Below are 26,510 nucleotides of genomic sequence, written 5' to 3'. Positions count from 1 at the left end.
GTTTTAAATGCAGTGTGTGAGCATGGAAAGAATTTTATTTAATGTTTTGGAACTGATAAGGGTGTACTATAGCTCCTTTATAGTTAGATGCCTTTGTAACCAACCTTTGTAAATTGTGTTGAACATCTTGTTGGAGATCTACACTGTCTATTAGTTATCATCCTTGTTATCCCCCGGAACACGTTTTGAAATGGACTCTGTCCATGCGTCCGTGCACATTTGTCTTTTCTGGAGCAGAACTTTAAAATCGTTCAATATTTGTTCACCAAACTTGGCACATACATACATCTGGTGGTGTACTGATGCATTTTGGTAGTATTGGAATTCTGAATAAAATAGTTTTGGCATTTCCATGGCAACAAGTTTGACTAAGAGTAAGACTGATATTGGTGGTAGTGCTCTTTTCCGGAGCAGAACTCTAAAACCGTTCACTATTTCTTCACCAAACTTGGCACAGAGATTGGTCAAGTGGTGTACTGGTGCCTTTTGGTAGTTTTGGATTTCTGAATAAAATATTTTTCCATCTCCATGCCAACAAGTTTGACTTAGACTGAAACTGGTGGTAGTGCTGCTTTCTGGAGCAGAACTTTTAAAACCTTTCAATACTCTCCTTCTACTTTTCTATATACACACCAAAACATTTGACATAATCATAACTCGTAAACATATTCATGAAGAGTAGTTTGCCATTGCGGGGGATATTGATAACTTTGTCTTCTTGTTAGTTTATGAAAGTAACTTGTGACATATGCCTCTGTTCGGCAGAACTTCTGCTGTAGGTACTATCTCAGCCTACAGCTGGCTTTCAAAGTCCCATTTCATCCCATTCTCAAATTATGAAATTCATCACAAAACTGAAATAAAAGGTTAAAGGTCACATGCAACGTAAAACACAACTTTGCAGATTCTGATACCTTTCAGTATGGACTTACCGAAACAAATCATGAAAAATGCAAATTCAACTTATAAAGTTGAAAAATAACGCGATGAAAAAAAACGCGCGAAATCGGAGTTCAAATGTTTCACTAATTTTCCCCCGACTTTTCTGGGGAAAACGGGTTTCAACAGCTGGGCTGCGCTCATAGCACATGCGCAAGTAAATAGCTTCCCGCAGCTTGGAAGCGGGTTGTCCGGTGAATACTTGGTGAAGGCTTTGGTGTGAGCTATTTTTTCTAATGTTTTGTTGATATCTCACAGGCGCCGAGCTTTTATATGTTATGACAGTAAATTAACTGTTTATATAATTTCATTTGTCTATTTCACCACACGTTCTTCTTACCGAGACACTTTCTCAGTTCGATACTTAAAAGCAATGTTATTATTTAGCGTTGACAGAATTTCAAACTGTGATATAGATATGTCGTTGTCACAGACAAAACTCAATGTCTGTTTTATTGACACCTATGTGTCTGCCTGCCTGTCTGCTAATGACAATATTCAATACACAACTGCGATCACTGACCACATGCAATTTGAACTTAACACCAATCAGGCTATACACCATAAACAAAATGCATTGATTTATGGCCCGAGTTCGGTCTCTCTCACATTATGTAATTACACAGACAGGCAGGTGTGATACTTGTACACATGACATGTTATGATGTCTGTTGATTGCAAAATGTTATGCACAAAAAAATGAGCATGTATTTACAAAACCCAACATCTCTATATATACAGACACAATGAGCCGTGAGGGCATCTGCAAATGAACCAGCCATTACACTTGAGTGCAAACCCACCCGCTCTGACTGGGTTTGGTATCCCGGCTGCTTCGTTTCTTGGGAAGTAAACCCAAGTACACAATATTGCACTTTTGATTTGCGATTGTACGCTTATAATTTCGTTTATATGTTTTTTCATAACCAGCAATGTATATTATATGTCATGAATAAGTGATAACTGTGTTTTAATTATGTTTGATTTTTTGGTAGCATGTGACCTTTAAAATACTGTTGATAGATAAAAGACATCTGAAATTAATGAATAATAATAAATTTAATATTTGTATAGCGCCTGTTCCAATGTATTGCTCAAGGCGCTTAGGCAAAGGCTATGTTGAACAAGTGGGTTTTCAGTTGTCCTTGAACTGGTCGAGATTGACAATGTCCTGAATGTGTCAAGGAAGACAGTTCCAGAGAGAGGGGCCAGCTTTGGAGAAGGATCTATCCGCATAGTGTCTTTTTCTGGTCATAGAAATGTCAAGTGCTCTTGATGATCTTGACCTGAGATCTCTCCTTGGAGCGTAGATAGATATGAGTTCACTGATGTACTCAGGAGCTAGACCATGCAGTGATCTGAAGACAAACACCAGGATCTTGAACTGTATATGCTGTCTCACTGGTAGCCAATGGAGATCTTGTAAGACCAGGGAGATGAGATCTCTCCTTGGAGTGTAGATAGATATGAGTTCACTGATGTACTCAGGAGCTAGACCATGCAGTGATCTGAAGACAAACACCAGGATCTTGATCTGCATATGCTGTCTCACTGGTAGCCAATGGAGATCTTGTAAGACCAGGGAGATGAGATCTCTCCTTGGAGTGTAGATAGATATGAGTTCACTGATGTACTCAGGAGCTAGACCATGCAGTGATCTGAAGACAAACACCAGGATCTTGATCTGCATATGCTGTCTCACTGGTAGCCAATGGAGATCTTGTAAGACCAGGGAGATGAGATCTCGACGTCTGGTGTTGGTGCTTACTCTGGCTGTCACTGTTGTGCACTGTCTGTCGAGTGAGTGTTCAGATGCCCCATACAATAGACTATTGCAGTAGTCTGCGCGAGATGTGACAAACACATTAACTAGAGTCTTGACTGCATCCGTACCAATATGCTTTTTGATCAAGCAGCATACAGCATCGATGTGTCACTCAGATGACAAGGATTACTCAAAAACCACACCTAGATTCCTTGCTTGAGAACTGGGGGCAACATCACTGTCACCAAGTTTCAGTGGTGGGAACTGAAAATTTGAAAGCAAAGATTTGGATCCAAAGATAATCAGTTCTGTCTTGTCGGCGTTGAGTTGGAGAAAGTGTGTGGACATCCAGACCTGGATCTCCTTGACACAATCAATGATGGTCGCCTGTGCATTAGCAGCAGAGTATGAATGGAGAGGCTGGAAACCCATGTAGATCTGGGAATCATCGGCATTTAGATGAAATCCTAGATTGTATTTTCTGACAATATCTCCTACAATTAGGGTATACAAGGTGAATAGTATGGGACCTAATATCAAGCCTTGGGGCACACCGTGTACAAGCTTCTGCTTCTGGGATTCTTTGCCATCGATGATGACAGATTGGAATTGGTTGCTTGGGTACGACTCAAACCACTTCAGAGCATCTCCAGTAACACCGACTCGAATCTCCAGGAGGGACAGCAGGATGGAATGGTCGATGGTGTTGAGCGCCGCAGATAGGTCTAGCAGCACTAACGCAGCTCCACCTTCAAAGTTGACAGACATAAGTAAATCGTTCTGGACACGCATCAGAGCAGATTCCATACTGTGACCTAATTTGTAGGCTGACTGCATAGTGTCGTGTAGATTTCCAGTCTTGAGATGACCTTGGAGATGACTGGCTACAACACGCTCTATGAGCTTAGATAGAAACGTGAGGTCCGACACAGGTCTGCAGTTCTTTAACGTATCAGGATCTAAACTAGGTTTCTTCAGGAGGGGTCTTATAAGTGCTTCCTGCAGACATGGGGAAACTTCACAACTTGTCAGTGGGAGATTTACAATTTGAGTTATAGTAGGTAAAATCTCATCTGCTGCTATTTCAGAAGCCATGTCGGTTATGGATCCAATGAGCAGGACTTGATTGGACATTTCAAGAACACATTCCTTATTTCATCACATGTTGCATGTTGAAAAGAGGTTAGTTTCGAAACATAGCAAGATGCTTGATGTTGTAAGTCACTGCAGATTTTGCCAGCATCCGTAGCTTGATTCTCTTCCACTCGGGATCTGATCTTCAAGATTTTTATCATTGAAGAAAGACAAGAATGTCTCAGCCAGATTTTCTACGGAACAGTGGGTTGGGAGTAGTGTTGTTCTTTTTTTGGAACAGCCGATCGTTACTTTCACTGAACACTTCCTTCTGAGATTTCGCTTCGTTGATGACGCTATTGTAGTATGACTGCTTTGCTTCATCTACAAGTTGATTGACCAGGTTGCACTGAGAACTGTGTATCTGACGATCAGTCACAAGTTTTGACTGTCTCATCTTGTTCTCAAGAACCCTACGAAGCTGCTTTGCTTGACGAAGGCTCTCATTAAACCAAGGTGTGTTCAGGCAAAGGCTCACAGTTTTTTGTCTTAGGAGGTGCATGCTCGTAGAGGGTCTCTGTTAGTACTCTGTTGAACTTGTGGACAGTATCAGTCACGCTGCTTGTACCAGTAGATGCCATACGTGATTTAAAATCCTTCCTGAAGTCACTGACAATGATGTCCTTCCATTTCCGACATATTTCTTCCTGGGTTTGGCTTTGTTAGATTTACTGAACACATTATGCAAACATGATCAGATCTAACACTTCTATCATAGACAAAGTTCCAGAATTGAAGTTCGTCAGACCGTGAGAGAATCAGATCCACGGTGTGACCACTTTCATGTGTTGGGTATGGCACATGTTGAATGAGATCGTTGAATCAAGAATTGAAGTCATCCTTCTAGCAGATGGGTCAGTCAACACATCCATGTGAATATGAAAGTCTCACCACATAGAAGTAGATTTCTGGGTTTGTTGTTCAGGTTATCAAGGAAATCCCCGAATCTCCGAGATGAATACATCAAGTAAGCAACTCTTTGGGGGTCTGTAGGTTACATTTATGAGAATTTTCTTGTCAGTTACAGCCTCAACTGTATGAGTGATATCTGAACATTTGATATGACCTGAATCACAACATCACAACCACCACCACGTTTGCCAGATCTTGGTTTATGTATAAGACGGTAACCAACTGGGACAATCTTATTTATTGTCAGGTGATCAATATTTCGGTCTCTAAACCATGTTTCAGTAATTGCTAGTATTTCTAAGTTGTTGTCGATGATCAAATCGTGTATAGATTGTGCTTTGTCTGAATTAATACTCATAGCTTTTGCTGATCTTGCATTTATTAAACCAAGTCTCAATGGAGATTTAGCAACATTTGATAGTTTCACTTTAAGTGGATAGTTGATTATCGTCAGGCCTCCTCTGGAGCCAGGATGAGTTCTTTTAACTGAACATATACTCCATTGTCTCTTAATGACTTGAGCATGGTTGAAGACACATTATATTTGCCTCTATTGTTGATACTCTTGCACACTTGTGAAGCATATATGCGTTGTATAACTCCAATCAAGCAACCTGCAATCAAGCTGAGAGTGATCAGTTAGTAGGCATGCCTTGATAGGTAACACACACCAGTAAATGATGTTATTTGTGATAAAATGGAAACCAGAATACTTTGGGTTTTAGTTTTGAACTATGAAGGAGAATGTAACTGTGTGCTCTTAAAATATATTTTGCACTAGCTATGGACTCCATGGAGGGAACATTTATAAGTTTAAATAGTGACAAAAAACTGTATAAGTGTAACACAAAAGTACATTCGTCCTGCTCATAGACATTTTTTAACTTACTCAAATTCAGATTTTAATAATGATCAAAATTGTATTACTATTTACATACACATAAACCCTGTTATCACAAACCTGATTGGACCCTGTTGTAACTTCAAGATATTTTAAATGTTCGAGATAGCAAACATGCACAGCCAGACAGATTAAGTAACAATATTTTCTCTTTCTCTGTACTTAAGCAATTAAGAACACAACATCTATAATCAATGACAAATTGAAATGTGTTTTGCAAGCAATGATCAATAACATTTGTAACAAATTATGTACAGTGTACATGTACCGTATATGTAGGCTTGACAAAACAACATACCCGTGAAGATACGGGTTATAACTGGTCTTCAGTAACCCATGTTTGTCGAGGCAACTAACGGGATTGGGTATGCAGGATCACTGACTTGGTTGACACATGTCATTGTGTTCCAATTGCGTAGATCGATGCCCATACTATTGATCACTGGATTGTCTGGTCCAGACTTGATTATCTACAGACCACCACCTTATTTTTTTTTCTTCTTATAAACATATTTTATTCATGAAATGTAAACATAACATGAATATGGATTGGCACAACAAGCCAACAGCTTATGTATGTAAGTGCCGCTCCATAAAATATAACACAATACAATCAATAATTAATTTCAAACAAAGTACAGAAGCAATTATTCCACAAAGGCATGAAATGCATAATGATAGGAAAAAGTCTACAAAATTACATTAAATGGTTCATAGTAATTACATTCATAGGGTTTAGAATAATTTGAATCTATTTGAAGGTGGTATGTATTTTTGAACAGAGTCAAGAATAAGCTGATTAATTCTGTTGCTTGAAGTTTGATTATCTTGAAGAACTGAATTGAAGTCAAAACCATTAGTGTAAAAATATTTATCTGATCTTATTAGTCATAAAAAGGGCAAGAAAAGAAGAGAATCTTCCCATGTATACCCACATGCACAATTTGGATTATTTGATATAAGTCTATCAAAACAATGAGCGTTCAAGTCACTACAACCCAACCTGAGGTGAGCATGGATTATTTGACAATATCTAGATCCAAAGTTTTTATCAAAGAGAATATTTCCTTGTTTGGTCTTGAATCGTGTTTTGAACAAGAATTACTGACTGTGAGTTAATTATTTCACCACCTTATAGCTGGAAGATTGCAGAGTGCGGCGTTAAACAACAAACCAAGCAACAAAACAACGCTATTTGTTAGGTAGGGCAATCAGTGGCATTCATCAACCAACAGCCGAGTGAGTGGCATTTGGTCATGGTATTTACAAAAGTTGAATTAGTCCTATCTTGTGTTTAAATCAAGAACTCTATTAATAAACTTGCCCCTGCTGTTTAACCTTCCACACTGCATATTTCAGTCACTGACATGGTCAGCTTATCACGAACTGTACATAATGACTGGATTAGATTGGATCTCTCAGGAAGATATCAGTCCATTCTTACAGATGAAATATCTTTGCAAAGGACTGTACTGGTATATGGGGTTCCACAAGGATCTGTCAGGTCAAATTTTGTTCTCTCTGTATACTTCACCTATTGGGGACATCCCCAGGAACCACGGATTAGGATATCATCTGTGTGCAGATGATACTCAGATGAATCTGGCTTTCAGGCATAACAGTGGAAACTCAATTCAACAAATATTCTCTGCAATACTGTGTGTCAAGCATTGGTTCATGGATGTCCAACAATTTCCTCAAGCTGAATGAAAAAATATTTATAAGAAATGGAACAAATGAAAAAGAAAAGAAATGACTTTCTAGTACTAGCCTAAAAGATGCGTTCATTCCTGACTTTCACTCCCTCCTCTTGTGATTTGAGATAGCAGTGATAAATCTACGTGTATCGAATATTTCTGAATAAACTACACCTTAATCCTTCTTTGTTTAAGGGATTAGCATGTCTTGCTGACAGGGACAAAGTGGAAACCCGCCCAGTGTCACCTGTGGTTGTTGTTAATATCAGTCACTCACAACGCATTTGCTGGATGGTTACCCACTGATTTTTATATAAACCCCAGTCCTTACTTCTTGCAAATGTTTCTGAAAATTAGTAATGCAGGTGGCTTGCTGAATTTGGAAAATGAAGGTGTCTTTCAAAATAAAGAATATATAACTCAGGGCTCACTGTAGTAGATGTTTTATTACATAGCCTAGATGTACTTCACAGTATGGTTTCATTATTTCTGTTGCAATGTCCATCTTTTTAGGATTGTTTTACATTGTTTTGGCATTTATGGAAGGATAACAGTCACAAATTGTGTAAGATCACAGAGCGGAATGATTCTGTACTATATTTGTGACTCATATTCTGAATGAATATCTCTGCTTCTGCCAACCTACGATGGTGTAATTTCACTGGATAGCACAAATGACAGAATCTAATTATTTCCTATTATTGAGCAATTTTGTTGTGTCAGATTGTGGAAGTTTCAGTTTGCCAGAATGCTATGAAAGCAAAGAGGGAAGTGCCTGATGTAATATTTAATTCTGGAACATGGATGTTATCATTAGGAGCCAAGAAACATCTAACTGTGCTGACAATTATTATGTAGCCTACATGAACCGCACAGTTTCTGTTCATTATTTCTGTTACAAAGTCAGTATACAATATACATGTACAAATACACAGTGGAAACACATTACCTAAGTATTTCACATCCCCAGTTTGTGTAGAAGGAGGATGTACTCTATGTCCTTTACTTTTTCCCATTTTTTAATTTTACGTTGGTTACAGGTTAGGCAATAGTGTGTTCATATCAGAAGAAATGTACTACATAATTTCTATACTATTTGCACATGACTTTTAGCAGTTACAGCTATAAAATCACACGGATGAGTGTATCTCTTGCAAGAATACAGTAAAATATTGGGAATGGAAGTAAATATGCAAAACAATTCATGTTTTTGTATTAAAAAATGGTTGCAGACCACTATGAAAGATAAACCTATAATAATGCACCACATTAAACTGTTGATCCTATCAATATCTGGGTCTAATGACTTGATCTTTTAAAACCCTGACAGAAAAGGCAATTAATGCACTGTACACTGTTAAAATGCTTGCGTGTAAATACAATGTATATGCTAAATAATGCCTTTCAAATATTTGACACAAAAGTAATACAGATATTGCTGAAGTGTCTTTTGGGCATACACTTCAAGGGAAAATAAAGAAATTGTACGTAGGAATTTATGTAAATATGTTTTAAATACAAATTATTGCAGGTCAAATGTTGTTACATATGGTAAATGTGGCACATATCCATTTGTTACAAAATATTGTGTTAAATATTAACGAAGCACACAACATTATGGATTTTAGAATACCAATCAGAAAGATAGAGAATACTAAATGATGCCCCATGTAATAGCACGTTTATGACATGAGTGAATGGTTTATTACATGGGACATTGTTTAGTAGTATATTTATTTCTCACCCAACATTAGCAAAATAATGTCTCCATTGCCAGTGACTATCTTGATAGTTCTTCTTTTGTATTCTAGGCTTCATTCTGCATAGATGGGAGGAATTGGATGAGCTTATTCAGGTTTTAGTTGTATACCAGACCAGAGCAGTTTTCTAATTCATTTAATGTACCTCATACCACATGGCCAGACTACTAGCAGTCTGAAAGAGTTTCCTTGTTAACTGACTGACTGACTGAGTTTGGTTTTACGCCGCTTTTAGCAATATTCCAGCAACATCACGGCAGGGGACACCAGAAATGGGCTTCACTCATTGTGCCCATGTGGGGATTCGAACCAGGGTCTTCGGCGTGATGAGCCAACGCTTTAATCATTAGGCTACCCCACCTCCCCCCTTGTTAACACAACCTCACACATTCCACATGGCCAGACTACTAGCAGTCTGAAACAGTTTCCTTGTTAACACAACCTCACACATTCCACATGGCTTGACTACTAGAAGTCTGAAACAGTTTCCTTGTTAATACAACCTCACATATTCCACATGGCCAGACTACTAGCAGTCTGAAACAGTTTCCTTGTTAACACAACCTCACACATTCTACATGGCCAGACTACTAGCAGTCTGAAACAGTTTCCTTGTTAACACAACCTCACACATTCCACATGGCCAGACTACTAGCAGTCTGAAACAGTTTCCTTGTTAATACAACCTCACATATTCCACATGGCCAGACTACTAGCAGTCTGAAACAGTTTCCTTGTTAACACAACCTCACACATTCTACATGGCTTGACTACTAGCAGTCTGAAACAGTTTCCTTGTTTATACAACCTCACATATTCCACATGGCCAGACTACTAGAAGTCTGAAACAGTTTCCTTGTTAATACAACCTCACATATTCCACATGGCCAGACTACTAGCAGTCTGAAACAGTTTCCTTGTTAACACAACCTCACATATTCCACATGGCCAGACTACTAGCAGTCTGAAACAGTTTCCTTGTTAACACAACCTCACATATTCCACATGGCCAGACTACTAGCAGTCTGAAACAGTTTCCTTGTTAATGCAACCTCACATATTCCACATGGCCAGACTACTAGCAGTCTGAAACAGTTTCCTTGTTAACACAACCTCACATATTCCACATGGCCAGACTACTAGCAGTCTGAAACAGTTTCCTTGTTAACACAACCTCACACATTTCACATGGCCAGACTACTAGCAGTCTGAAACAGTTTCCTTGTTAACACAACCTCACATGGCCAGACTACTAGCAGTCTGAAACAGTTTCATTGTTAACACAACCTCACATATTCCACATGGCTTGACTACTAGAAGTCTGAAACAGTTTCCTTGTTAATACAACCTCACATATTCCACATGGCCAGACTACTAGCAGTCTGAAACAGTTTCCTTGTTAACACAACCTCACATGGCCAGACTACTAGCAGTCTGAAACAGTTTCCTTGTTAACACAACCTCACATATTCCACATGGCTTGACTACTAGCAGTCTGAAACAGTTTCCTTGTTAACACAACCTCACATGGCCAGACTACTAGCAGTCTGAAACAGTTTCATTGTTAACACAACCTCACATATTCCACATGGCTTGACTACTAGAAGTCTGAAACAGTTTCCTTGTTAACACAACCTCACATATTCCACATGGCCAGACTACTAGCAGTCTGAAACAGTTTCCTTGTTAACACAACCTCACACATTTCACATGGCCAGACTACTAGCAGTCTGAAACAGTTTCCTTGTTAACACAACCTCACATGGCCAGACTACTAGCAGTCTGAAACAGTTTCATTGTTAACACAACCTCACATATTCCACATGGCTTGACTACTAGAAGTCTGAAACAGTTGCCTTGTTAATACAACCTCACATATTCCACATGGCCAGACTACTAGCAGTCTGAAACAGTTTCCTTGTTAATACAACCTCACATATTCCACATGGCCAGACTACTAGCAGTCTGAAACAGTTTCCTTGTTAACACAACCTCACATGGCCAGACTACTAGCAGTCTGAAACAGTTTCCTTGTTAATACAACCTCACATATTCCACATGGCCAGACTACTAGCAGTCTGAAACAGTTTCCTTGTTAACACAACCTCACATATTCCACATGGCCAGACTACTAGCAGTCTGAAACAGTTTCCTTGTTAATACAACCTCACATATTCCACATGGCCAGACTACTAGCAGTCTGAAACAGTTTCCTTGTTAACACAACCTCACACATTCCACATGGCTTGACTACTAGAAGTCTGAAACAGTTTCCTTGTTAATACAACCTCACATATTCCACATGGCTTGACTACTAGAAGTCTGAAACAGTTTCCTTGTTAACACAACCTCACACATTCCACATGGCTTGACTACTAGAAGTCTGAAACAGTTGCCTTGTTAATACAACCTCACATGTTCCACATGGCCAGACTACTAGCAGTCTGAAACAGTTGCCTTGTTAATACAACCTCACACATTCCACATGGCCAGACTACTAGAAGTCTGAAACAGTTTCCTTGTTAACACAACCTCACACATTCCACATGGCTTGACTACTAGAAGTCTGAAACAGTTGCCTTGTTAATACAACCTCACATGTTCCACATGGCTTGACTACTAGCAGTCTGAAACAGTTTCCTTGTTAACACAACCTCACACATTCCACATGGCCAGACTACTAGCAGTCTGAAACAGTTTCCTTGTTAACACAACCTCACACATTCCACATGGCTTGACTACTAGAAGTCTGAAACAGTTGCCTTGTTAATACAACCTCACATGTTCCACATGGCCAGACTACTAGCAGTCTGAAACAGTTTCCTTGTTAATACAACCTCACATATTCCACATGGCCAGACTACTAGCAGTCTGAAACAGTTTCCTTGTTAACACAACCTCACATATTCCACATGGCTTGACTACTAGAAGTCTGAAACAGTTGCCTTGTTAATACAACCTCACATGTTCCACATGGCCAGACTACTAGCAGTCTGAAACAGTTTCCTTTGTTAATACAACCCTCACATATTCCACATGGCCAGACTACTAGCAGTCTGAAACAGTTTCCTTGTTAATACAACCTCACATATTCCACATGGCCAGACTACTAGCAGTCTGAAACAGTTTCCTTGTTAATGCAACCTCACATATTCCACATGGCCAGACTACTAGCAGTCTGAAACAGTTTCCTTGTTAACACAACCTCACATATTCCACATGGCCAGACTACTAGCAGTCTGAAACAGTTTCCTTGTTAATACAACCTCACATATTCCACATGGCCAGACTACTAGCAGTCTGAAACAGTTTCCTTGTTAACACAACCTCACACATTCCACATGGCTTGACTACTAGAAGTCTGAAACAGTTTCCTTGTTAATACAACCTCACATATTCCACATGGCTTGACTACTAGCAGTCTGAAACAGTTTCCTTGTTAATACAACCTCACACATTCCACATGGCTTGACTACTAGAAGTCTGAAACAGTTGCCTTGTTAATACAACCTCACATGTTCCACATGGCCAGACTACTAGCAGTCTGAAACAGTTGCCTTGTTAATACAACCTCACACATTCCACATGGCCAGACTACTAGAAGTCTGAAACAGTTTCCTTGTTAACACAACCTCACACATTCCACATGGCTTGACTACTAGAAGTCTGAAACAGTTGCCTTGTTAATACAACCTCACATGTTCCACATGGCTTGACTACTAGCAGTCTGAAACAGTTTCCTTGTTAACACAACCTCACACATTCCACATGGCCAGACTACTAGAAGTCTGAAACAGTTTCCTTGTTAACACAACCTCACACATTCCACATGGCTTGACTACTAGAAGTCTGAAACAGTTGCCTTGTTAATACAACCTCACATGTTCCACATGGCCAGACTACTAGCAGTCTGAAACAGTTTCCTTGTTAATACAACCTCACATATTCCACATGGCCAGACTACTAGCAGTCTGAAACAGTTTCCTTGTTAATGCAACCTCACATATTCCACATGGCCAGACTACTAGCAGTCTGAAACAGTTTCCTTGTTAACACAACCTCACACATTCCACATGGCTTGACTACTAGAAGTCTGAAACAGTTTCCTTGTTAACACAACCTCACATATTCCACATGGCCAGACTACTAGCAGTCTGAAACAGTTTCCTTGTTAACACAACCTCACACATTCCACATGGCCAGACTACTAGCAGTCTGAAACAGTTTCCTTGTTAACACAACCTCACACATTCCACATGGCTTGACTACTAGCAGTCTGAAACAGTTTCCTTGTTAATACAACCTCACATATTCCACATGGCCAGACTACTAGCAGTCTGAAACAGTTGCCTTGTTAACACAACCTCACATATTCCACATGGCCAGACTACTAGCAGTCTGAAACAGTTTCCTTGTTAACACAACCTCACATGGCCAGACTACTAGCAGTCTGAAACAGTTTCATTGTTAACACAACCTCACATATTCCACATGGCCAGACTACTAGCAGTCTGCAACAGTTGCCTTGTTAATACAACCTCACATATTCCACATGGCCAGACTACTAGCAGTCTGAAACAGTTTCCTTGTTAATACAACCTCACATATTCCACATGGCCAGACTACTAGCAGTCTGAAACAGTTGCCTTGTTAACACAACCTCACATATTCCACATGGCCAGACTACTAGCAGTCTGAAACAGTTTCCTTGTTAACACAACCTCACATGGCCAGACTACTAGCAGTCTGAAACAGTTTCATTGTTAACACAACCTCACATATTCCACATGGCCAGACTACTAGCAGTCTGCAACAGTTGCCTTGTTAACACAACCTCACATATTCCACATGGCTTGACTACTAGCAGTCTGAAACAGTTTCATTGTTAATGCAACCTCACATATTCCACATGGCTTGACTACTAGCAGTCTGCAAAAGTTGCCTTGTTAACACAACCTCACATATTCCACATGGCCAGACTACTAGCAGTCTGAAACAGTTTCCTTGTTAACACAACCTCACACATTCTACATGGCTTGACTACTAGAAGTCTGAAACAGTTTCCTTGTTAATACAACCTCACATGGCCAGACTACTAGCAGTCTGAAACAGTTTCATTGTTAATGCAACCTCACATATTCCACATGGCCAGACTACTAGCAGTCTGAAACAGTTTCCTTGTTAACACAACCTCACATATTCCATGGGCCAGACTACTAGCAGTCTGAAACAGTTTCCTTGTTAACACAACCTCACATATTCTACATGGCTTGACTACTAGCAGTCTGAAACAGTTTCCTTGTTTATACAACCTCACATATTCCACATGGCCAGACTACTAGAAGTCTGAAACAGTTTCCTTGTTAATACAACCTCACATATTCCACATGGCCAGACTACTAGCAGTCTGAAACAGTTTCCTTGTTAATACAACCTCACATATTCCACATGGCCAGACTACTAGCAGTCTGAAACAGTTTCCTTGTTAATACAACCTCACATATTCCACATGGCCAGACTACTAGCAGTCTGAAACAGTTTCCTTGTTTATACAACCTCACATATTCCACATGGCTTGACTACTAGCAGTCTGAAACAGTTTCCTTGTTAATACAACCTCACATATTCCACATGGCCAGACTACTAGCAGTCTGAAACAGTTTCCTTGTTAACACAACCTCACATGGACCAGACTGAAACAGTTTCCTTGTTAACACAACCTCCCGTATTCCACATGGCCAGACTACTAGCAGTCTGAAACAGTTTCCTTGTTAACACAACCTCACATATTCCACATGGCTTGACTACTAGAAGTCTGAAACAGTTTCCTTGTTAACACAACCTCACATGGCCAGACTACTAGCAGTCTGAAACAGTTTCCTTGTTAACACAACCTCACATATTCCACATGGCTTGACTACTAGAAGTCTGAAACAGTTTCCTTGTTAATACAACCTCACATATTCCACATGGCCAGACTACTAGCAGTCTGAAACAGTTTCCTTGTTTATACAACCTCACATATTCCACATGGCTTGACTACTAGAAGTCTGAAACAGTTTCCTTGTTAACACAACCTCACATGGCCAGACTACTAGCAGTCTGAAACAGTTTCCTTGTTAACACAACCTCACATATTCCACATGGCTTGACTACTAGCAGTCTGAAACAGTTTCCTTGTTAATACAACCTCACACATTCCACATGGCCAGACTACTAGCAGTCTGAAACAGTTGCCTTGTTAATACAACCTCACATATTCCACATGGCCAGACTACTAGCAGTCTGAAACAGTTTCCTTGTTAATACAACCTCACATATTCCACATGGCCAGACTACTAGCAGTCTGAAACAGTTTCCTTGTTAACACAACCTCACACATTCCACATGGCCAGACTACTAGCAGTCTGAAACAGTTTCCTTGTTAACACAACCTCACACATTCCACATGGCCAGACTACTAGCAGTCTGAAACAGTTTCCTTGTTAATACAACCTCACATATTCCACATGGCCAGACTACTAGCAGTCTGAAACAGTTTCCTTGTTTATACAACCTCACATATTCCACATGGCCAGACTACTAGAAGTCTGAAACAGTTTCCTTGTTAACACAACCTCACATATTCCACATGGCCAGACTACTAGCAGTCTGAAACAGTTTCCTTGTTAACACAACCTCACACATTCCACATGGCTTGACTACTAGCAGTCTGAAACAGTTTCCTTGTTAACACAACCTCACACATTCCACATGGCTTGACTACTAGCAGTCTGAAACAGTTTCATTGTTAACACAACCTCACATATTCCACATGGCCAGACTACTAGCAGTCTGAAACAGTTTCCTTGTTAACACAACCTCACACATTCCACATGGCTTGACTATTAGCAGTCTGAAACAGTTTCCTTGTTAATACAACCTCACATATTCCACATGGCCAGACTACTAGCAGTCTGAAACAGTTTCCTTGTTAATACAACCTCACACATTCCACATGGCCAGACTACTAGCAGTCTGAAACAGTTTCCTTGTTTATACAACCTCACATATTCCACATGGCCAGACTACTAGCAGTCTGAAACAGTTTCCTTGTTAATACAACCTCACACATTCCACATGGCCAGACTACTAGCAGTCTGAAACAGTTTCCTTGTTAACACAACCTCACATGGCCAGACTACTAGCAGTCTGAAACAGTTTCCTTGTTTATACAACCTCACACATTCCACATGGCCAGACTACTAGCAGTCTGAAACAGTTTCCTTGTTTATACAACCTCACACATACCTCAAGACCAGATGACAAACAGTCAGACACAGTTTCCTTAATAATACAACCTCATGCATATAGCGAAGCCAGATGACAAGCAATCTGAAACAACAGCCATAACACTTTCTGTGTTAATACAACTTCAAACGTACAAGAACAGACTAGTAGCAGTCTGAAACAGTGTCCTTATTAATATAAGTTTACAGAGACCTCAAGAACAGACTAGTAGCAGTCTGAAACAGTGTCCTTATTAATATAAGTTTACAGAGACCTCAAGAACAGACTAGTAGCAGTCTGAAACAGTGTCCTTATTAATATAAGTTTACAGAGACCTCAAGAACAGACTAGTAGCAGTCTGAAACAGTGTCCTTATCAGTACAACCTCAAACATACTTCAAGGCCAGACTAGTCACAGCTCAGAATACTTTAATTGTTAATGCAACCTCAAAGCTATCACAAGAACAGACAAGTAGCAGCAAGGAACACTTTCCTTATTAATATGACCTCAAACATACCACAATGCCAGTGGCGTAGCAGCTTATTTACATCAGTGTGGTCATTGATTGAAACTATCAACCATATTGGAATGTTTATTGAGTGAAATAATTACATCTTGAGAAAGCCAAACATTTATAACCTTTTGAATTTGTGTTCTGAGTAACTTATCAATTTGTGTCGTGCCCGTTAGGCCTGCATATTGAGGATATTTCATATCGTAGAGAGATACCACTCAATTATTAACATAATAACTTCACTCTCGCTCCGTAGCCTAGCAGCTGCAGTGGTAATGAGACAGGCTCTCCCACAATGCTGTGCGGTATTGATCGTGAAAACTGCTGCATCTGTAATGGACTCATGTTGAGGAAGGAGTGAACTGGAATCAACATGTCTGTGTATGTGTAATTCTCATTCTACACTCCTAGCCAAGTTCTAGTGTCCAGCTAACCCTTCCCCATCTACCAGGGATAAGGGTCTTTGGTCTTTCACTGTGTGTTCTGGTGAGTTGCTTGTCCATTTCAGGGCAGTATAACTGTCTCTTCTTCTTGAGATCTGTGATGGATGTTCTCCATTTTGGATAGGAAGGTATTGATTTTGGTGGCCAGTTTCAAGCAGAGATATTGGCTCTCTCTGCCTCTCAAGGAATTGGATTATCATACCAAAACAACAACGCAGTTTTCTGTTTGCTGGGATTCATGTGAAATATATAAACAAGATGTTCTATATTCTACCATCTCAAGACTTTCAGTAGGAGTCTTGACATAATTAACCGTCATGCTTTCGGATGTCACTGGTGTTAACGTTAAGGTTAGAATGATGTATACTTAAATGGCTGAAATAGCCTCATACTCCCTGTAACTGACTAAAGCTAACCATTGCAAATGTTATGCCAATTATTATCTGTAAACGAAAAGCAGGCTATTAATTATGGAGTAGATTTAATGATCTGAAATTGGTGTGCCACACATAGTTAGTGTAATTAGTGATTCTTTACATCTTCCACCTGCGATAATCATGGTGAGTTTCATATATTATTCAGTCTACTAGAGGAAGTGACAGCCAGTGGATAGATTGTAGAGAGTGTGTTGATAGGGTTATTGATTGTCTTGTTCTTAGGGTCATTTCAGGTTTATAATGAGACCAAATACAAGTCTATACTACTCTGGCCTGAGTGTGACAAGTTTCTAATTACAGTAAAATATTTCAAGGAAAACCAGAGTATCGATTCAGCAATGTTTTACCCTGACTTGTTACAATTCAGTCTGATGTTATGCTACTGGTAAAAGACAATGAACTGATGCCTTGATGTTTGTAATCCTTGTAATGATGGTGGCATGGACCATGTAAACTATATAGCTTTGAATATAGGTGAATACTATAGGTAGCAAACACTTTACTCCAAAATCACAACGTGTCCCTTTGGGTTGGGTTGGTGAATCTTGCGTGAAAATGAAACTCACACATCAGAATCTTTGTCAAACTGCTGTAGAGAGACTGTGGAAATTGAGTGTACAAGTGTGCTAAAAACCCAGATAAACAGTTTTAACAGTTGATGATCTAAATAGGAGATGAAGATGCGCATTTTAAAAAACCAATTGTTTTGCAATTTCAGTACAATCACCGAGTGGTGCATAGCAGTGGAGAGTGCCACTACCGGTATTATGTTCCTAATTGATGTTCCAAAATCATGATGCAATATATCTGTGACAGAATCACAGCTACGCTTTACATTAGTTTTAGATGTTACAGATATTGATTGCTATAAAGTATCTGTAATCAATATTGACACAACCTATATACAGCCGGTTATGTATGGCTGTGTCAGCTGTGTATTGATTCTTTGTGTAGGCAGTGATGTGTTGCTCAGTTTAATGTCCAATCCTTTAAATGCTGTGTTGACATATCAGTAAAATAAGCCTATAAGAGTTTATAGTTCAGGTTGGCAGATCTCCAGGTTACTGTGATTTAAAACACTTCACATATTTTCATGTTAAAAGGGCAAATAGTGTTCTATTGATAATTTGCATTAATAACTGATATGATGTTGGAATAAAATCAGGATAGGATGAGAATTGCAGAGGAAATGTTTCAGTGTTGAATGTTACCAATATCCGGCGTGGACAATGATATCCAAGATTGAGGCCATGTTACCATGGAGATGGAATATGTCATTCGGGCAACAATACTAGCTAATGAGTAGGCTGTACATAGAATGACAGATGGATGTCAAAGTGTTAATGATGTATTGGCCAGCTTTAGTTTGGCTCTATCTGTCCATATCCCTTTACATTCTCCAAAGCAGCATTGTTCTTATGTAACAATAAGGGTAAATGCTATACATTGACATCTGTAATGAATGTGGCTAACGATGTATGTGGGAGTGAGACTCTAAATTACACTGGCTGAACTATTTCTCTCCATAACTGATGTCTGGGTACCCATGGTCATTCAGTTCAATGCTTGTATTAAGCCATCAATCATGATGATGAGTTGTTAGTATAATGGTGGATCAGTTATTGTCTGTTTGTATAATATATTTGTACATTGGATGTGAGGCCACACTCCATGATGATATAGTTGGTATTGAAGTTAACCCTTCTCCCTCCATGGCCACTGTGTAGCTGCAGAAAGATCTGAATGATATGTCAACTGATCCTGTCCCAGCGAGAAGAGCAGGCTGGTGAGAGTATGTATTAGGTATGAAATAAGCCTTTCATTCTGTAATCCGTCAGTTTTTGTGGCAATAGTACAGCTCCATGATGTCTTGTAAGTATCTGGACCAGATAACTCAGTGATGGATATACAGTAAATTATGGTTATACTGAACTCAAAGGGACCACTAATTTTAGTTTGTTATATCTGTAGTTTATTACTAAACTATACACGAAGGTACAGGTTTAGTTTGAGCACTTAGTAAACATGTTCTGTATATTTGTTTATATGAGATCCATATTTGTCAACTTACATATATTAGGGACCTGTCTTAAACCAGAATCTCCATGTGGTCAACAGGAATATATGTTTCAGCAAATCTTTGCAACTTAAGTGTCATTTAAAAGTTGGTGTGATTAACAAGGACAATTTTTTTTACAGAAAATCAACTTCTTTATTACAACTGAAGTGATGTAGTAATAAAGGTTAGAATGTACATCATAATGATACCTCAATCCTCGTTCGGTATATCAGGGCAATGCTGTCTTGGACGATGTACCATTAGTCGGGAAAATGTTGCAATAGCTGGCCAAGTGTGGTCAATAAGAATATCTATACACATTTGACCATTTAAATGACCATCTGCAATGGCAATAGTTCCAACTCTGTGGACCTGTGAAGATTCAGGTAAAAATTGATCTTCAGAAACCCATGCTTGTAATAAGAGGCAACTATCTTGATCAGGTGGTCAGGCTCACTGACTTGGTCATCGTATCCCAGTTGTGTAGATCAATGTTCATGCTGTTGATCACTGGATTGTCTGGTTCAGACTCGATTATTTACAGACCTACCGCTATATAGGTGGAATATTGCTAAGTGCAGCGTTAAACAAAATTCCAACTCCGTGCCATGTGATACAGACCCAGATTATCAAACTCAGATCATCAAACTCAGTCCCCATGCACTGAAGGGACCATTCATCTCAAATATTTCTCCAAATAAGTACTCTCTGATTTTTCTCAATAAGCACCTTTTATTTGTCACAGAGGATGACCTTTTCCAGTATTTGTCTTTTAAGTTGAGTCTGCTCCTGCACCATGCCAGTCTGTTTTTACTGTTGACATCTTGAATTCATAATTTCTTTATCATAACATGCTGATGGTAGCCTTTATTTTCTTCAGACACTCTTTCTGGACATAGGTCTGTTCTTAAGCGGATTAAAAATAGCTGTTACATCAGTCAAAATTCTTTGCTTTCCGTCAGTATTTTCAAAGGTTGGCCTGTTTTCTAGGGAAGCACTTGCATCAACATGACATATGACATGGTAAACAGTTGAAGAATGCCAATTCTGTCACCTGCTGCTTTTTTATCTTTTCGGTACAAGTTTACAATTGATGATTTCACCACTGCCTATTCATTTCTTTCTGTCGTGGTGGCAAGATGTTTGCATCAGCAGTACAAGTTTGCCTAGAAGTAAGCAAAGACATGTGACACATGATTTTTAAACAGTAGTGTTGTGCATACCTTTTGTGCCCACGGGATAGGCTGAGAAGAATGCCTTGGCCACCATGCTGCATGGGGACTACAAGTGCCCAGGCTGTTAGGTCTCCAGATGGTGTACCTAATACATCATTGTCAACCAGCCAGGAGGAGGTAGAGTAGACTGTTTACAACAGAAGTTAGAGCCTTACCTGCCTTCTTCTACTAGTCCTTTGACTGAGTGCCAAACATACATCATCGTCAGCCATCTAGAAGAATCCCCCGGGCGTGAGACTGCATGGTCAACAGTTGCCAATAGATTCCCATCAGGTAGCTGCTAGTGTCGATAAATTCCCATCAGCTAGCTGCTAGTGTCGATAAATTCCCATCAGCTGGATGCTAGTGCCGATAGATTCCCATCAGCTGGCTGCTAGTGCCGATAGATTCCCATCAGCTGGCTGCGTTCCTTGACAGCGTTCCGAACTCAACTTTTGTAAGACCAGCTAGTATCATCAGACACTCAGTGTTCCATTTGGAAAGCACTCAGGTCTTGCATGGACTGCACAGACCATTCAGCTCCAGTTAATGTTCAGTCCCATGGGAATGGAACTTTTTAAACATTTCTTTGCACTGACTGTCCTGTACAACCTGAATCATTTGATTGTCTAATTCTAAGTGACAAGGATCCAGCTGATGTAGAATCAAGCAGGCTGTTGGCAGTATATATCACACAGTCCTGTTCATATCTATGGGTTATGATCTATGGATACAACAGTTCCCTATAACACCGACTGTGGGTCCAGTGGGAGAACATCTGTTCTTTGCCTAAACCTGGAGACTGCCTGATCACTGTATCCTATATGTTGTCTCTCCAAGGTACAGCTCCACTTCTAGACCTGCTATTGCTTGTGGTCAGACCTTGGGTCCAAAGTTGGCAGCAGATGAACTCACTTCTTTCTAAAGGCTTTCCTAAACTGTTGGACTATTTGGGAACTCCAAGAAATGGACTTAGTTACAGCCTTATTTCAGGTTTTATTAGTGCAAAGACGAATTCAACTGAAATGAGGATGATCAAGATCCTGTTCAAATTCTTCCTCTTACCTCCTTCTAAATACCTGGCATAATTGTTCCGAAGTTTCCAATTGACCCTCAGAGATTGTTTCCTAATCATCAACATTCAGGGTACATACCTTCTCCGATTCATCAGTCATTGTAGAAATATCTCAGTTTTGTATTGAATGTTTGCCGCTGAGAGTTCAGCATGCATCTGTTCGGAATCACATTGACGGCACAGTTCAAGGGTACTGTAGTCCCCTGTCCAGTAAGTTGTGGGTAGATTATGTCTGTAACATGTGATCAAGACTAAATGACCATACTTCTCTATGTGTTCTTCATCTCATTTATAAGCAGTAGCAGTATTTGGGATTGTTTATCATGATAGGTGATCATTATTTCCTATATCTCTGATTTCATTCAGATTGTTTGAGCTTAGGAATCATTTGCCTTTTGTTGGAATATTGATGAGTGTGGAATTGCTACAACATTTCTGATGAAGTGGCATGTGTGACTCTGTTGCTGTTCTTTACTTGCATATTTACACTACATGAACAGCACTACCGGACTCTCGGTCAGATGGAGTTATTGCCAACTACTCACGTCACTGATCAACTTTGTTGCATGGCAACAGATATTGATTGATGGCTGCTATTGGCATTTCTTGATTAAAGCTTTGGGGAAACAGTTGAAAAATCTCAAGGGTATTTGCATGTCAAAACGCAACATTTCTGTGGATGTTGATTGAAAGTCTGTGCCAAGCTCTGTAAATAGAGCCATGCCTCACATGGATAAATGTGAATATAGTGCTTTCCATTGACATAAGCCTGTGTCGTTCCATCCATTTTCAGAACCTCATAAGAAGAAGTAGGTGACATCTGGGTTAAAAGTCAGCCACGAATATGACCATGTCACATCTGGTGTCATATACAAGATGCAATCTCTTAATGACCATCTCATGTTTCCTCAACTCCCTCAGACAAGCAAACATATCCAAATAACATCCTAGACATGTCAAAAGCACACCTTATTCAATAACCTCTTGTTGAATACCTCCGTGGTGTAGTGGTTAGAGCGTCCTGCCCGGAGAGCGGAAGGTCGCGGGTTCGATCCCCGACCGCGTCATACCAAAAGACGTTAAAATATGGTACTTGTTGGTCCCTGCCTGGCGCTCGGCATTAATGGGTACAACAAGGACTGGTCGGCTCGGAGTCAGTATAATGTGTCTGAGTGGGGTATTCATGCTTCACTGCGGCATGGTATCTCAGTGAGCTAGCACTATAAAACCAGCTTCAGTCTGGGCTAGTACAAGCAGCCGCACATACACATACACACGCATGCACGTCGTCATATGAGCGAAATATTCTCAAGCACGACGTTAAACCCAATTTCACCTCACCTCACCTTGTTGAATACATGTGTCTTTATTCCAGGTGAAATCAAAGTAGTTTTCAAGGTTTATTGACACTTAAAATGAGTACTCAGGAGTGTTTATACATTGTTGACTAATCCATGTGGTACCTTCTGTCCACAATTCCTGAGTGTATATGCACACAGACATTGTGGCTGACTGAATAGAAAATTTTGACAAAAATATTTTTGTAACCTTAAGTAACTAGTATTTTGAGCAATATTTATTTGTGTTTCTGTTACTATGGCCTGAAGCTTGATGTTGATTTGCTGGATTGAAGGACAACACTATAGTCACACTGCATTAGTTGATGCCATTCAGTTAGCAGCTAGTAAGTAGCATAATAAGCATTACACAGCAACTGAAGTGGCCAGTGGGCGTAGTTTGCCATTAATACCATAGTGGTGACATTCAGGAAGGCTGTACTGCACTCAACTGGATATTATTATGTGCTGATGTGGAAGGTAGTGTAGTCTTTATATTCATAACTTTTTGTAGCGGAAGATGTAATTAGTTTGACATTTTGAAGAACACGTATAAATTTACAAACATAGATGAGATAGATGTATATGAAAACTGCAATAATGGAATCATTTATGACAATACAAATTACACATGAATGGACAGAATGTATGCACAGATAACGATGAATGATGACATAATGTATTTCTGGTATATTTTATTTCTCAACACCTTATTATAATTCCACCACTTGCTTCAATATAGATGTTATTTAAGAACAAAGAAAGAAAGAAAGTTGTTTAACATACACTACAGGGTGCTGTCGTACAAAACAACCTTAGCGCTAAGACTACCTTATGTCTATGTTAAGGTATGGGAGTTACGGTCACCTTAACGCTAAGATCGTTGGAAACGGGAACGTAGACCATGAGGGATGCAGCCTTCTCAGATACATTATATAGTTGAATATCTTGAGTGAGTCATGTTCTCCATTCCTTAGATTTATACAGCGTGCTCTCCAGTGTTTCAGTTTGTACTTACATAATCATATAAATATTCAAATACTAAGATTTATAAATCTAGTGTGTACAGAATTAAAGCAACAGGTTGGGGTTGGGGCCTGTTCTAGATTCAGTGCTTGTCAGACAGTTGCCATCAGTTGTATTTCCTTATTAAAATCTTTTTCAGAAATATCTACAACTCATTTTAACATCAAACATTATACATACTTTACAAATACTATTTCATCTCGTTTTGACTTGAATTGTTAATTTAATGTATGTCTTCCTATTGCAACTTTGGTGTTATATTCAACATTTGTGAATACTTTGTTGTGTGTAATCAAATGACATGAATGCATCTCTGGCATGGCATACAATTTGCAGCATAGGTCAAAGTTGTTAATTTGTCCTTCTGCTGACTTCCATGTGGTGAATTACTTAGATTATTTTGACTTTCCTTTTCTATGTTATACTAATAATATGTGCAGAAGTAGTGCTCAGATGATGTGTAGTTAAAAACAGCCACTTATGTGCTCCACTAGATGGTCTAAATCTGGAGCATGGTTTCTCAGGAGTCATTTTTAAGACAGCAAATTCATGTTTTGTACACACTAATCAGGTAGTGATCACAAACACTGCTGAGTTAATTTGATCAGAGTTTAGTGAGGGGATATTATTTAATATTTGTGGGTGACCAATTTCATGTCGCTTGTCAAAACACTTACGTACTTACTCTGTTGCTCTAATAGTTTGTAATTTTCAATGTGTTGGAGTAATAGCGAGTCACTATCATAGCATTACTGATTCACGAATTTGGAGCTACATGTTAGTAGGCCCACAGATTACAGCAACTTGAGTAGTGATGCTGGCTACAGCACATATCACCATACTACTAAATCTATGGATTTCCAGAACCCTCACGTGAACACCTGAGTAATTTAACTCCCAGGTTGCAATTACTGAAGCCCTGAATATTTTTGTAAGTGTCTAATTTAAGTTAAAATCATAGATTGGGTAGTTAAATCCCTCTTAGACAGCTTAATTATTTCAAATGCAAAACCCATCAACATGTAGCTGAACGGGAGTTATTATTGTTATTGATAACTTTCCCTATCGTTGAAGGATATGGTATTCTGAGGTAAACTGAGAAATGTTGTAAAATGATGAAACGTTGCACATACTATACATGATGAGGGAAACAAACTTTTAATATCCGGTAACCAAAGATTCTTTGCCATATGTTTGTGCTACATCACCTACCTCTTCTACGTAAAATCTGCTTGGCTCAGTGACTTGTACATGAACAAATATCAGAAAAAAGACTCCTGAAAATCTCTTGGCCATTACTTATTTCTTACAATATGCATTTGTAGGCCAAAATGGGACTGAAAATTGGGATGGCCAAACTCAACCACAATTAACAGAGACAAGTTGCCAATCTTTTGTGTCTGTACACCTACCTTCACCTTCTACCAAATAAAGGGACAGTACCTCAACAATTCTGAAGCATCCTTTACCCAAAGTTTACTCACCTCTGCCTGCTTTATTCCGCAGTAGAAATTTCTGCTCCACTGACCACACTGCAAGTGTCAGTCCAAGTAAACCTAGTCTCAGTATTATTTGTTACACTGCTATTCTGAGTCTATCAAACCCTAGTAGAATGTAGCCTTTGAGCGACCTATTACTGTCCAATCAAATGCGAGACGTACGAACTGATTTAACCAATCAGGCAACGGCTACTATTTAGAAATCGGCGGGACTTACAAAATGTATTTTCTCTTCCCCGGTCGCTGACAGTGATCTCTCAACAAATGAAAATTCGCATAAAACACAGATATTTGACCTGCAGTATATACACTTAGGGGTTTCTGATGACATGGTTACTATTAACTCATATTTCCTCAAGGTGACTCAGTATAGCAGTGTAACGAATAATACCGAGACTAAGTCATCGCATGACTGAACTTTTCTCTTGTTTGTAAAGAAACACACACAAAAGAGGCCAAGCCTTTCTCTGCAATCTATGTTGTTATCCCCTGCCTCACGTTTAGCGCGAAGCGGGGGATATAGTATTA

The 26,510-nt window shown here is 39.4% G+C and overlaps 1 protein-coding gene across 4 annotated transcripts in view; it reads left to right on the top strand.

Annotated features, from left to right (window-relative positions):
* LOC124260159 (synaptotagmin-1) overlaps positions 1 to 26,510 on the top strand; it is a 74,226-nt gene that overhangs the window by 20,545 nt on the left and 27,171 nt on the right. The window contains exon 1 of one of the 4 annotated variants that reach the window (XM_046694413.1): positions 17,210 to 17,378. The exons of 2 other annotated variants lie outside the window; for them this stretch is intronic. The gene's annotated coding sequence lies outside the window, so the exon portion shown is untranslated. Of the gene's footprint in view, positions 1 to 17,209; positions 17,379 to 26,510 lie in introns of those variants that run through there. One more of the 4 variants, XM_046694412.1, reaches the window with a different exon arrangement.

This window comes from Haliotis rubra, unplaced genomic scaffold (genome assembly GCF_003918875.1).
Source record: "Haliotis rubra isolate DU_JTF1 unplaced genomic scaffold, ASM391887v1 Scf751, whole genome shotgun sequence".
Classification (NCBI taxonomy): Eukaryota; Metazoa; Mollusca; class Gastropoda; order Lepetellida; family Haliotidae; genus Haliotis; species Haliotis rubra.
Note: the sequence above shows the minus strand (reverse complement) of the source record. Positions and strands in the feature narration are given on the sequence as shown.